Raw genomic sequence first — 11,115 nt, 5'->3', positions numbered from 1 at the left:
CGGTCCATACATCATCAAAAGCGAGAGAGGTTGTGTTCGGCTGCAAGTAGGTGTGAATGTCAGGCCATAATTACTCACAAACGGGTAAGAAAAGGTAGTATTGCCAGACCATATATGATCAAAACAGGGAGCGGAGGTGGTTCAGCTGCAAGAAGGTTTGAATGTCCGACTAAAGTTCAAATATATTAACAAAAGCGGGAGGAGAGGTCTTCGGATGAGAGTGGTTGAAAATTTCCGACCATAATGTATTAAATGCGGTGAAAAAAAGGTGTGATAGAACACTAAAAGGTGGAGCGGAAGTGTTCGGCTGCAAGAAGGTGTGAATGTCCGACTATATTTGGTGAAAAGCAGGTGAAGCAAGGTCTGAATGCCCAACCTTACATCATCAAAAGCGAGATCAGAGGTGTTTGGCTGCAAGAAGGCCATAGTTTGCCAAAAGCGGGTAAGGTGCGAATGTCCGACTAAATATCAACAAAATTTGGGGCGGAGGTCTTCAGATGCAAGTGGGTGTGAATATCCCACCATACAGGTATGGTGGAGAGGAAGCTGTGAATAGCCGACCATAGTTTGGAAAAAGCGGGTAAGAAAAGGTTTGAATGCCCGAACATACACCATCAAAAGAGGGAGCGGAGGTGTTCCGCTGTACGAAGGTGTGAATGTCCGACCGTACTTGGTAAAAAGCGGGTAAGAAAAGGTTAAAATACCCGACTGTACACAATCAATAGCGGGAGCGGATGTGTTCGGCTACAAGAAGATGTGAAAGTCCGACCATGGTTTGTAAAAAGCGGGTAAGAAAAGGTGCGAATGTCCGACAATGTATGATCAAAAGAGAGAGCGGAGGTTTTCGGATACAAGAAGGTTTGAATGTCCCACCATAGTTTGTAAAAAGCGGGTAAGAAAAGCTTCGAATGCCCGACTATACACCATCAAAAGCGGGAGCAGAGGTGTTCCGCTGTAAGACGGTGTGAATGTCCGACCATAGTTGGTAAAAAGCGGGTAAGAAAAGGTTAAAATACCCGACTGTACACAATCAATAGCGGGAGCGGAGTTGTTCGGCTACAAGAAGGTGTGAAAGTCCGACCATGGTTTGTAAAAACCGGGAAGAAAAGGCTCGAAAGCCCGACTATACACCATCAAAAAGAAGGTTTGAATGTCCATCAATAATTGCTTTAAAACAAGAAAGTAAATTTTCGAATATCAAACCGCACATGATCATAAGCGGGAGAGAAGGTGTTCGGCTGCAAGAAGGTGTGAATGTCCACCCATAATTCATGAAAAATGGGTAAAAAAAAGGTGCGAATGCCTAACAATACATTATCAAAAGCAGGTGTGAATGTCAGATCATAATTTGTAAAAAGCTGATGAGAAAGGGTGAGAATGCCCGACTATACACCATCAAATGCGGGAGCGGAGGTGTTCGGCTCTGAGTAGGTGTGAATGTCCGACCATAATTGCTGAAGAATGTGTTAGAAAAGGTAAGAATGCTGGACCATACATCATCAAAAGCGGGAGAGGTGGTGTTCGGCTGCAAAAAGGTGTGACTGTTCGACTAAAGTTTGTAAAAAGTGGGTAAGACAAGGTGCGAATGCCTGACAATGTATGATCAAAAGCGGGAGCGGAGGTGTTCAGCTGCAAGAAGGTCTACATGTCCATCAATAATTGCTAGAAAACATGAAAGAAACTTTTCGAAAATCAAACCGCACATGATCATAAGTGGGATAGGAGGTGTTCAGCTGCAAGGTGTGAATGTCCACCCATAATTCCTGAAAAATGGGCAAAAAAAAGGTGTGAATGCCCAACCATACATCATCAAAAGCAGGAGTGGAAGTGTTCGGCTACAAGAAGGTGTGAACGTCCAACCAAAATATGTAAAAAGAAGTTAAGAAAAGGTTCGAATATCCAACCAAACATAATCAAAAGCGGGAGCAGAGCTGTTCGACTGCAAGTAGGTGTGAATGTCAGATCATAATTTGCAAAAAGCTGATGAGAAAGGGTGAGAATGCCCGACTATACACCATCAAATGTGGGAGCGGAGTTGTTCGGCTGTGAGTAGGTGTGAATCTCCGACCATAATTGCTGAAAAATGTGTTAGAAAAGGTAAGAATGCCGGTCCATACATCATCAAAAGCGAGAGAGGTTGTGTTCGGCTGCAAGTAGGTGTGAATGTCAGGCCATAATTACTCACAAACGGGTAAGAAAAGGTAGTATTGCCAGACCATATATGATCAAAACAGGGAGCGGAGGTGGTTCAGCTGCAAGAAGGTTTGAATGTCCGACTAAAGTTCAAATATATTAACAAAAGCGGGAGGAGAGGTCTTCGGATGAGAGTGGTTGAAAATTTCCGACCATAATGTATTAAATGCGGTGAAAAAAAGGTGTGATAGAACACTAAAAGGTGGAGCGGAAGTGTTCGGCTGCAAGAAGGTGTGAATGTCCGACTATATTTGGTGAAAAGCAGGTGAAGCAAGGTCTGAATGCCCAACCTTACATCATCAAAAGCGAGATCAGAGGTGTTTGGCTGCAAGAAGGCCATAGTTTGCCAAAAGCGGGTAAGGTGCGAATGTCCGACTAAATATCAACAAAATTTGGGGCGGAGGTCTTCAGATGCAAGTGGGTGTGAATATCCCACCATACAGGTATGGTGGAGAGGAAGCTGTGAATAGCCGACCATAGTTTGGAAAAAGCGGGTAAGAAAAGGTTTGAATGCCCGAACATACACCATCAAAAGAGGGAGCGGAGGTGTTCCGCTGTACGAAGGTGTGAATGTCCGACCGTACTTGGTAAAAAGCGGGTAAGAAAAGGTTAAAATACCCGACTGTACACAATCAATAGCGGGAGCGGATGTGTTCGGCTACAAGAAGATGTGAAAGTCCGACCATGGTTTGTAAAAAGCGGGTAAGAAAAGGTGCGAATGTCCGACAATGTATGATCAAAAGAGAGAGCGGAGGTTTTCGGATACAAGAAGGTTTGAATGTCCCACCATAGTTTGTAAAAAGCGGGTAAGAAAAGCTTCGAATGCCCGACTATACACCATCAAAAGCGGGAGCAGAGGTGTTCCGCTGTAAGACGGTGTGAATGTCCGACCATAGTTGGTAAAAAGCGGGTAAGAAAAGGTTAAAATACCCGACTGTACACAATCAATAGCGGGAGCGGAGTTGTTCGGCTACAAGAAGGTGTGAAAGTCCGACCATGGTTTGTAAAAACCGGGAAGAAAAGGCTCGAAAGCCCGACTATACACCATCAAAAAGAAGGTTTGAATGTCCATCAATAATTGCTTTAAAACAAGAAAGTAAATTTTCGAATATCAAACCGCACATGATCATAAGCGGGAGAGGAGGTGTTCGGCTGCAGGAAGGTGTGAATGTCCACCCATAATTCATGAAAAATGGGTAAAAAAAAGGTGCGAATGCCTAACAATACATTATCAAAAGCAGGTGTGAATGTCAGATCATAATTTGTAAAAAGCTGATGAGAAAGGGTGAGAATGCCCGACTATACACCATCAAATGCGGGAGCGGAGGTGTTCGGCTCTGAGTAGGTGTGAATGTCCGACCATAATTGCTGAAGAATGTGTTAGAAAAGGTAAGAATGCTGGACCATACATCATCAAAAGCGGGAGAGGTGGTGTTCGGCTGCAAAAAGGTGTGACTGTTCGACTAAAGTTTGTAAAAAGTGGGTAAGACAAGGTGCGATTGCCTGACAATGTATGATCAAAAGCGGGAGCGGAGGTGTTCAGCTGCAAGAAGGTCTACATGTCCATCAATAATTGCTAGAAAACATGAAAGAAACTTTTTGAAAATCAAACCGCACATGATCATAAGTGGGATAGGAGGTGTTCAGCTGCAAGGTGTGAATGTCCACCCATAATTCCTGAAAAATGGGCAAAAAAAAGGTGTGAATGCCCAACCATACATCATCAAAAGCCGGAGTGGAAGTGTTCGGCTACAAGAAGGTGTGAACGTCCAACCAAAATATGTAAAAAGAAATTAAGAAAAGGTTCAAATATCCAACCAAACATAATCAAAAGCGGGAGCAGAGCTGTTCGACTGCAAGTAGGTGTGAATGTCAGATCATAATTTGCAAAAAGCTGATGAGAAAGGGTGAGAATGCCCGACTATACACCATCAAATGCGGGAGCGGAGTTGTTCGGCTGTGAGTAGGTGTGAATCTCCGACCATAATTGCTGAAAAATGTGTTAGAAAAGGTAAGAATGCCGGTCCATACATCATCAAAAGCGAGAGAGGTTGTGTTCGGCTGCAAGTAGGTGTGAATGTCCAGCCATAATTACTCACAAACGGGTAAGAAAAGGTAGTATTGCCAGACCATATATGATCAAAACAGGGAGCGGAGGTGGTTCAGCTGCAAGAAGGTTTGAATGTCCGACTAAAGTTCAAATATATTAACAAAAGCGGGAGGAGAGGTCTTCGGATGAGAGTGGTTGAAAATTTCCGACCATAATGTATAAAATGCGGTGAAAAAAAGGTGTGATAGAACACTAAAAGGTGGAGCGGAAGTGTTCGGCTGCAAGAAGGTGTGAATGTCCGACTATATTTGGTGGAAAGCAGGTGAAGCAAGGTCTGAATGCCCAACTTTACATCATCAAAAGCGAGATCAGAGGTGTTTGGCTGCAAGAAGGCCATAGTTTGCCAAAAGCGGGTAAGGTGCGAATGTCCGACTAAATATCAACAAAATTTGTGGCGGAGGTCTTCGGATGCAAGTGGGTGTGAATATCCCACCATACAAGTATGGTGGAGAGGAAGCTGTGAATAGCCGACCATAGTTTGGAAAAAGCGGGTAAGAAAAGGTTTGAATGCCCGAACATACACCATCAAAAGAGGGAGTGGAGGTGTTCCGCTGTACGAAGGTGTGAATGTCCAACCATACTTGGTAAAAAGCGGGTAAGAAAAGGTTAATATACCCGACTGTACACAATCAATAGTGGGAGCGGATGTGTTCGGCTACAAGAAGGTGTGACAGTCCGACCATGGTTTGTATAAAGCGGGTAAGAAAAGGTGCGAATGTCCGACAATGTATGATCAAAAGAGAGAGCGGAGGTTTTCGGATACACGAAAGTTTGAATGTCCTACCATAGTTTGTAAATAGCGGGTAAGAAAAGGTTCGAATGCCCGACTATACACCATAAAAAGTGGGAGCGGAGGTGTTCCACTGTAAGATGGTGTGAATGTCCGACCATAGTTGGTAAAAAGCGGGTAAGAAAAGGTTAAAATACCCGACTGTACAAAATCAATAGCGGGAGTGGAGTTGTTCGGCTACAAGAAGGTGTGAAAGTCCGACCATGGTTTGTAAAAAGCAGTTAAGAAAAGGTTCGAATATCCAACCAAACGTAATCAAAAGCGGGAGCAGAGCTGTTCGACTGCAAGTAGGTGTGAATGTCCAGCCATAATTACTCACAAACGGGGGAAGAAAAGGTAGTATTGCCAGACCATACATGATCAAAAAAGGGAGCGGAGGTTCAGCTGCAAGGTGTGAATGTCTGACTATAGTTTGAAAAAGCTGGTAAGACAAGGAGCGATGTCCCGACATTGTATGATCAAAAGCGGGAGCGGAGGTGTCCAGCTGTGAGTAGGTGTGAATGTCCGACCATAATTGCTGAAAAATGTGTTAGAAAAGGTAAGAATACTGAACCATACATCATCAAAAGCGGTAGAGGTGGTGTTCGGCTGCAAGAAGGTGTGAAAGTCCGACAATGGTTTGTAAAAAGCGGGTAATAAAAGGTTCGAATGCCCGAATATACATCATCAAAAGCGGAAGCGGAGGTGTTCGGATGCAAGAAGGTGTGAACGTCCGACCAAAGTTTGTAAAAAGCAGTGAAAAGCGAGAAAAAGCTTTTCGTGAGTTCTGCATGATTTGGGATTTTGCTTATAAAATGCATTACTTCACTCAAACTATGTTAAAACTGATTTGTTCTTCATATTTACCATGTCTACAAAGATTTAAACAAAAAAACAACGTTGTACTTTGCAGTAAAAGAAAGAGCAAATCTAAAGTTTCAGGAATCCGAGTATAAGCCTGCTTTCATGAGTTCTGCACGATTTCGGATTTTGCTATAAAATGAATTGCTTTGCTCAAACCAAGTTAAAACTGCTTTGTCCTTCCATATTCATCAATGTCTAGATCGACTTCAACAAAGAAAAACATTGGACTTTGAAGAAGTTGAAATCCATCTACACATTGATAAATATGAAGGACAAAGCAGTTCCCACTTGCCCATAAGAAAATAAGCTTATTCTCGGATTCCTGATCAGTTCAGGAAACTTCAGTTTTGCTCTTTCTTCTACTGCAAAATACAATGTTTTTCTTTGTTGAAGTCGATCTAGACATTGATAAATATGAATGAAAAAGCAGTTTTAACTTGGTTTGAGTGAATGAATTCATTTTATACATAAAATCCGAAATCGTGCAGAACTCATGAAAATAAGCTTATTCTCGGATTCCTAAAACTTTTGATTGGCTCTTTCTTTTACTGCAAAGTACAACGTTGTTTTTTTGTTTAAATCTATCGAGACATTGATAAATATGAAGGTAAAAGCCGTTTTAACATAGTTTGAGTGAAGGAATTGATTTTATAGATAAAATCCCAAATCATGCAGAACTCCTCAAAAGGGGCGTATGGCTTAATCACAAGTGTGGCTCTTTCTCATTCAGGGTAGTATGAGGAAGTTTATGCTTGAAATATATGTAGAAATGGGTACATATGAAGGACAAAGCAGTGTTAACTTAGTTTGAGTGAAGGAATTCATTTTATACATAAAATCCCAAATCATGCAGAACGTATGAAAAGAAGCTTATTCTCGGATTCCTGATCCTTCAGTTTTGCTCTTTCTTCTACTGCAAAATACAATGTTGTTCTTTGTTGAAGTCGATCTAGACATTGATAAATATGAAGGAAAAAGCAGTTTTAACTTGGTTTGAGTGAAGGAATTCATTTTATACATAAAATCCCAAATCATGCAGAACGTATGAAAAGAAGCTTATTCTCGGATTCCTGATCCTTCAGTTTTGCTCTTTCTTCTACTGCAAAATACAATGTTGTTCTTTGTTGAAGTCGATCTAGACATTGATAAATATGAAGGAAAAAGCAGTTTTAACTTGGTTTGAGTGAATGAATTCATTTTATACATAAAATCCGAAATCGTGCAGAACTCATGAAAATAAGCTTATTCTCGGATTCCTAAAACTTTTGATTTGCTCTTTCTTTTATCTATCGAGACATTGATAAATATGAAGGTAAAAGCCGTTTTAACATAGTTTGAGTGAAGGAATTAATTTTATAGATAAAATCCCAAACCATGCAGAACTCCTCAAAAGGGTCGTATGGCTTAATCACAAGTTTGGCTCTTTCTCATTCAGGGTAGTATGAGAAAGTTTATGCTTGAAATATATGTAGAAATGGGTACATATGAAGGACAAAGCAGTGTTAACTTAGTTTGCGTGAAGGAATTCATTTTAACATAAAATCCGAAATCGTGCAGAACTCATGAAAATAAGCTTATTCTCGGATTCCTAAAACTTTTGATTTGCACTTTCTTTTACTGCAAAGTACAACGTTTTGTTGAAATCTATCTAGACATTGATAAATACGAGCCGAAACTCTGCTGCCGCTTTTGATAATTTATGGTTGGGCATTCTTACCTTTTCTTACCCGCTTTTTACAAATTATGATCTTACATTCACACCTACTTGCAGTCGAACACCTTCTCATCCACTTATGATCATGTGCGGTTGGGCTTTCGTACCTTTTCTTACCCATTTTTCAGTAATTATGGTTGGACATTCAGACCTTCTTGCAGCCGAAAACCTCCGCTCCTCTTTTGATCATACATTGTTTGGCATTCACACCTTGTCTTACCCGCTTTTTACAAACTTTAGTCGGACATTCAAACCTTCTTGCAGCTGAACCACCTCCGCTCCCTGTTTTGATCATATATGGTCTGGCAATAGTACCTTTTCTAACACATTTTTCAGCAATTATGGTTGGAGAATCACACCTACTTGCAGCCGAACAACTCCGCTACCGCATTTGATGGTGTATAGTCGGGATTTCTCACCCTTTCTCATCAGCTTTTTGCAAATTATTCTCTGACATTCACACCTACTTGCAGTCGAACAGCTCTGCTCCCGCTTTTGATTATGTTTGGTTAGATATTCGAACCTTTTCTTAACTGCTTTTTCACAAACTTTGGTCGGACGTTCACACCTTCTTGCAGCCGAACACCTACGCTTCCGGTTTTGATAGTGTATATTCGGGCATACGAACCTTTTCTTACCCGCTTTTTACAAACCATGGTCGGACTTTCACACCTTCTCTTAGCTGAACAACTCCGCTCCCTCTTTTGATGGTGTACAGTCGGGTATTTTAACCTTTTCTTACCCGCTTTTTACCAACTATGATCGGACATTCACACCGTCTTACAGCGGAACACCTCCGCTACCTCTTTTGATGGTGTATGTTCGGGCATTCGAACCTTTTCTTACCCGCTTTTTAAAACCAGGGTCGGACTTTCACACCTTTTAGTAGCCGAACAACTCCGCTCCCGCTATTGATTGTGTACAGTCGGGTATTTTAACCTTTTCTTACCCGCTTTTTACAAACCATGGTCGGACTTTCACACCTTCTCTTAGCTGAACAACTCCGCTCCCTCTTTTGATTGTGTACAGTCGGGTATTTTAACCTTTTCTTACCCGCTTTTTACCAACTATGATCGGACATTCACACCTTCTTACAGCGGAACACCTCCGCTCCCTCTTTTGATGGTGTATGTTTGGGCATTCAAACCTTTTCTTACCCGCTTTTTACAAACTACGGTCGGACATTCAAACCTTCTTGTAGCCGTACACATCCACTCGTGCATTTGATGATGTATGGTTGGGAATTCGCACCTTTTCTTACCCATTTTTCAGTAATTATGGGTGGACATTCACACCTTCTTGCAGCTGAACACCCCCTCTCCCGCTTATTATCATGTGCGGTTTGATATTCGAAAATTCTCTTTCATGTTTTCTAGCAATTATTGATGGACATTCAGACCTTCTTGCAGCTGAACACCTCCGCTCCAGCTTTTGATGGTGTATAGTCGGGCTTTCGAGCCTTTTCTTCCCCGGTTTTTACAAATTATGGTTGGACATTCAGACCTTCTTGCAGCCGAAAACCTCCGCTCCTCTTTTGATCATACATTGTCGGGCATTCACACCTTGTCTTACCCGCTTTTTACAAACTTTAGTCGGACATTCAAACCTTCTTGCAGCTGAACCACCTCCGCTCCCTGTTTTGATCATATATGGTCTGGCAATAGTACCTTTTCTTACCCGTTTGTGAGTAATTATGGCTGGACATTCACACCTACTTGCAGCCGAACACAACCTCTCCCGCTTTTGATGATATATGGTTCGGCATTCTTACCTTTTCTAACACATTTTTCAGCAATTATGGTCGGACATTCACACCTACTCACAGACGAACACCTCCGCTCCCACATTTGATAGTGTATAGTCGGGCATTCTCACCCTTTCTCAACAGCTTTTTGCAAATTATGATCTGACATTCACACCTACTTGCAGTCGAACAGCTCTGCTCCCGCTTTTGATTATGTTTGGTTAGATATTCGAACCTTTTCTTAACTGCTTTTTCACAAACTTTGGTCGGACGTTCACACCTTCTTGCAGCCGAACACCTACGCTTCCGGTTTTGATAGTGTATATTCGGGCATACGAACCTTTTCTTACCCGCTTTTTACAAACCATGGTCGGACTTTCACACCTTCTCTTAGCTGAACAACTCCGCTCCCTCTTTTGATGGTGTACAGTCGGGTATTTTAACCTTTTCTTACCCGCTTTTTACCAACTATGATCGGACATTCACACCGTCTTACAGCGGAACACCTCCGCTACCTCTTTTGATGGTGTATGTTCGGGCATTCGAACCTTTTCTTACCCGCTTTTTAAAACCAGGGTCGGACTTTCACACCTTTTAGTAGCCGAACAACTCCGCTCCCGCTATTGATTGTGTACAGTCGGGTATTTTAACCTTTTCTTACCCGCTTTTTACAAACCATGGTCGGACTTTCACACCTTCTCTTAGCTGAACAACTCCGCTCCCTCTTTTGATTGTGTACAGTCGGGTATTTTAACCTTTTCTTACCCGCTTTTTACCAACTATGATCGGACATTCACACCTTCTTACAGCGGAACACCTCCGCTCCCTCTTTTGATGGTGTATGTTTGGGCATTCAAACCTTTTCTTACCCGCTTTTTACAAACTACGGTCGGACATTCAAACCTTCTTGTAGCCGTACACATCCACTCGTGCATTTGATGATGTATGGTTGGGAATTCGCACCTTTTCTTACCCATTTTTCAGTAATTATGGGTGGACATTCACACCTTCTTGCAGCTGAACACCCCCTCTCCCGCTTATTATCATGTGCGGTTTGATATTCGAAAATTCTCTTTCATGTTTTCTAGCAATTATTGATGGACATTCAGACCTTCTTGCAGCTGAACACCTCCGCTCCAGCTTTTGATGGTGTATAGTCGGGCTTTCGAGCCTTTTCTTCCCCGGTTTTTACAAATTATGGTTGGACATTCAGACCTTCTTGCAGCCGAAAACCTCCGCTCCTCTTTTGATCATACATTGTCGGGCATTCACACCTTGTCTTACCCGCTTTTTACAAACTTTAGTCGGACATTCAAACCTTCTTGCAGCTGAACCACCTCCGCTCCCTGTTTTGATCATATATGGTCTGGCAATAGTACCTTTTCTTACCCGTTTGTGAGTAATTATGGCTGGACATTCACACCTACTTGCAGCCGAACACAACCTCTCCCGCTTTTGATGATATATGGTTCGGCATTCTTACCTTTTCTAACACATTTTTCAGCAATTATGGTCGGACATTCACACCTACTCACAGACGAACACCTCCGCTCCCACATTTGATAGTGTATAGTCGGGCATTCTCACCCTTTCTCAACAGCTTTTTGCAAATTATGATCTGATATTCACACCTACTTGCAGTCGAACAGCTCTGCTCCCGCTTTTGATTATGTTTGGTTGGATATTCGAACATTTTCTTAACTGCTTTTTACAAACTTTGG

Source organism: Leuresthes tenuis, unplaced genomic scaffold (genome assembly GCF_036924035.1).
Source record: "Leuresthes tenuis unplaced genomic scaffold, fLeuTen1.0.hap1 SCAF_20, whole genome shotgun sequence".
NCBI lineage: Eukaryota > Metazoa > Chordata > Actinopteri > Atheriniformes > Atherinopsidae > Leuresthes > Leuresthes tenuis.
Note: the sequence above shows the minus strand (reverse complement) of the source record.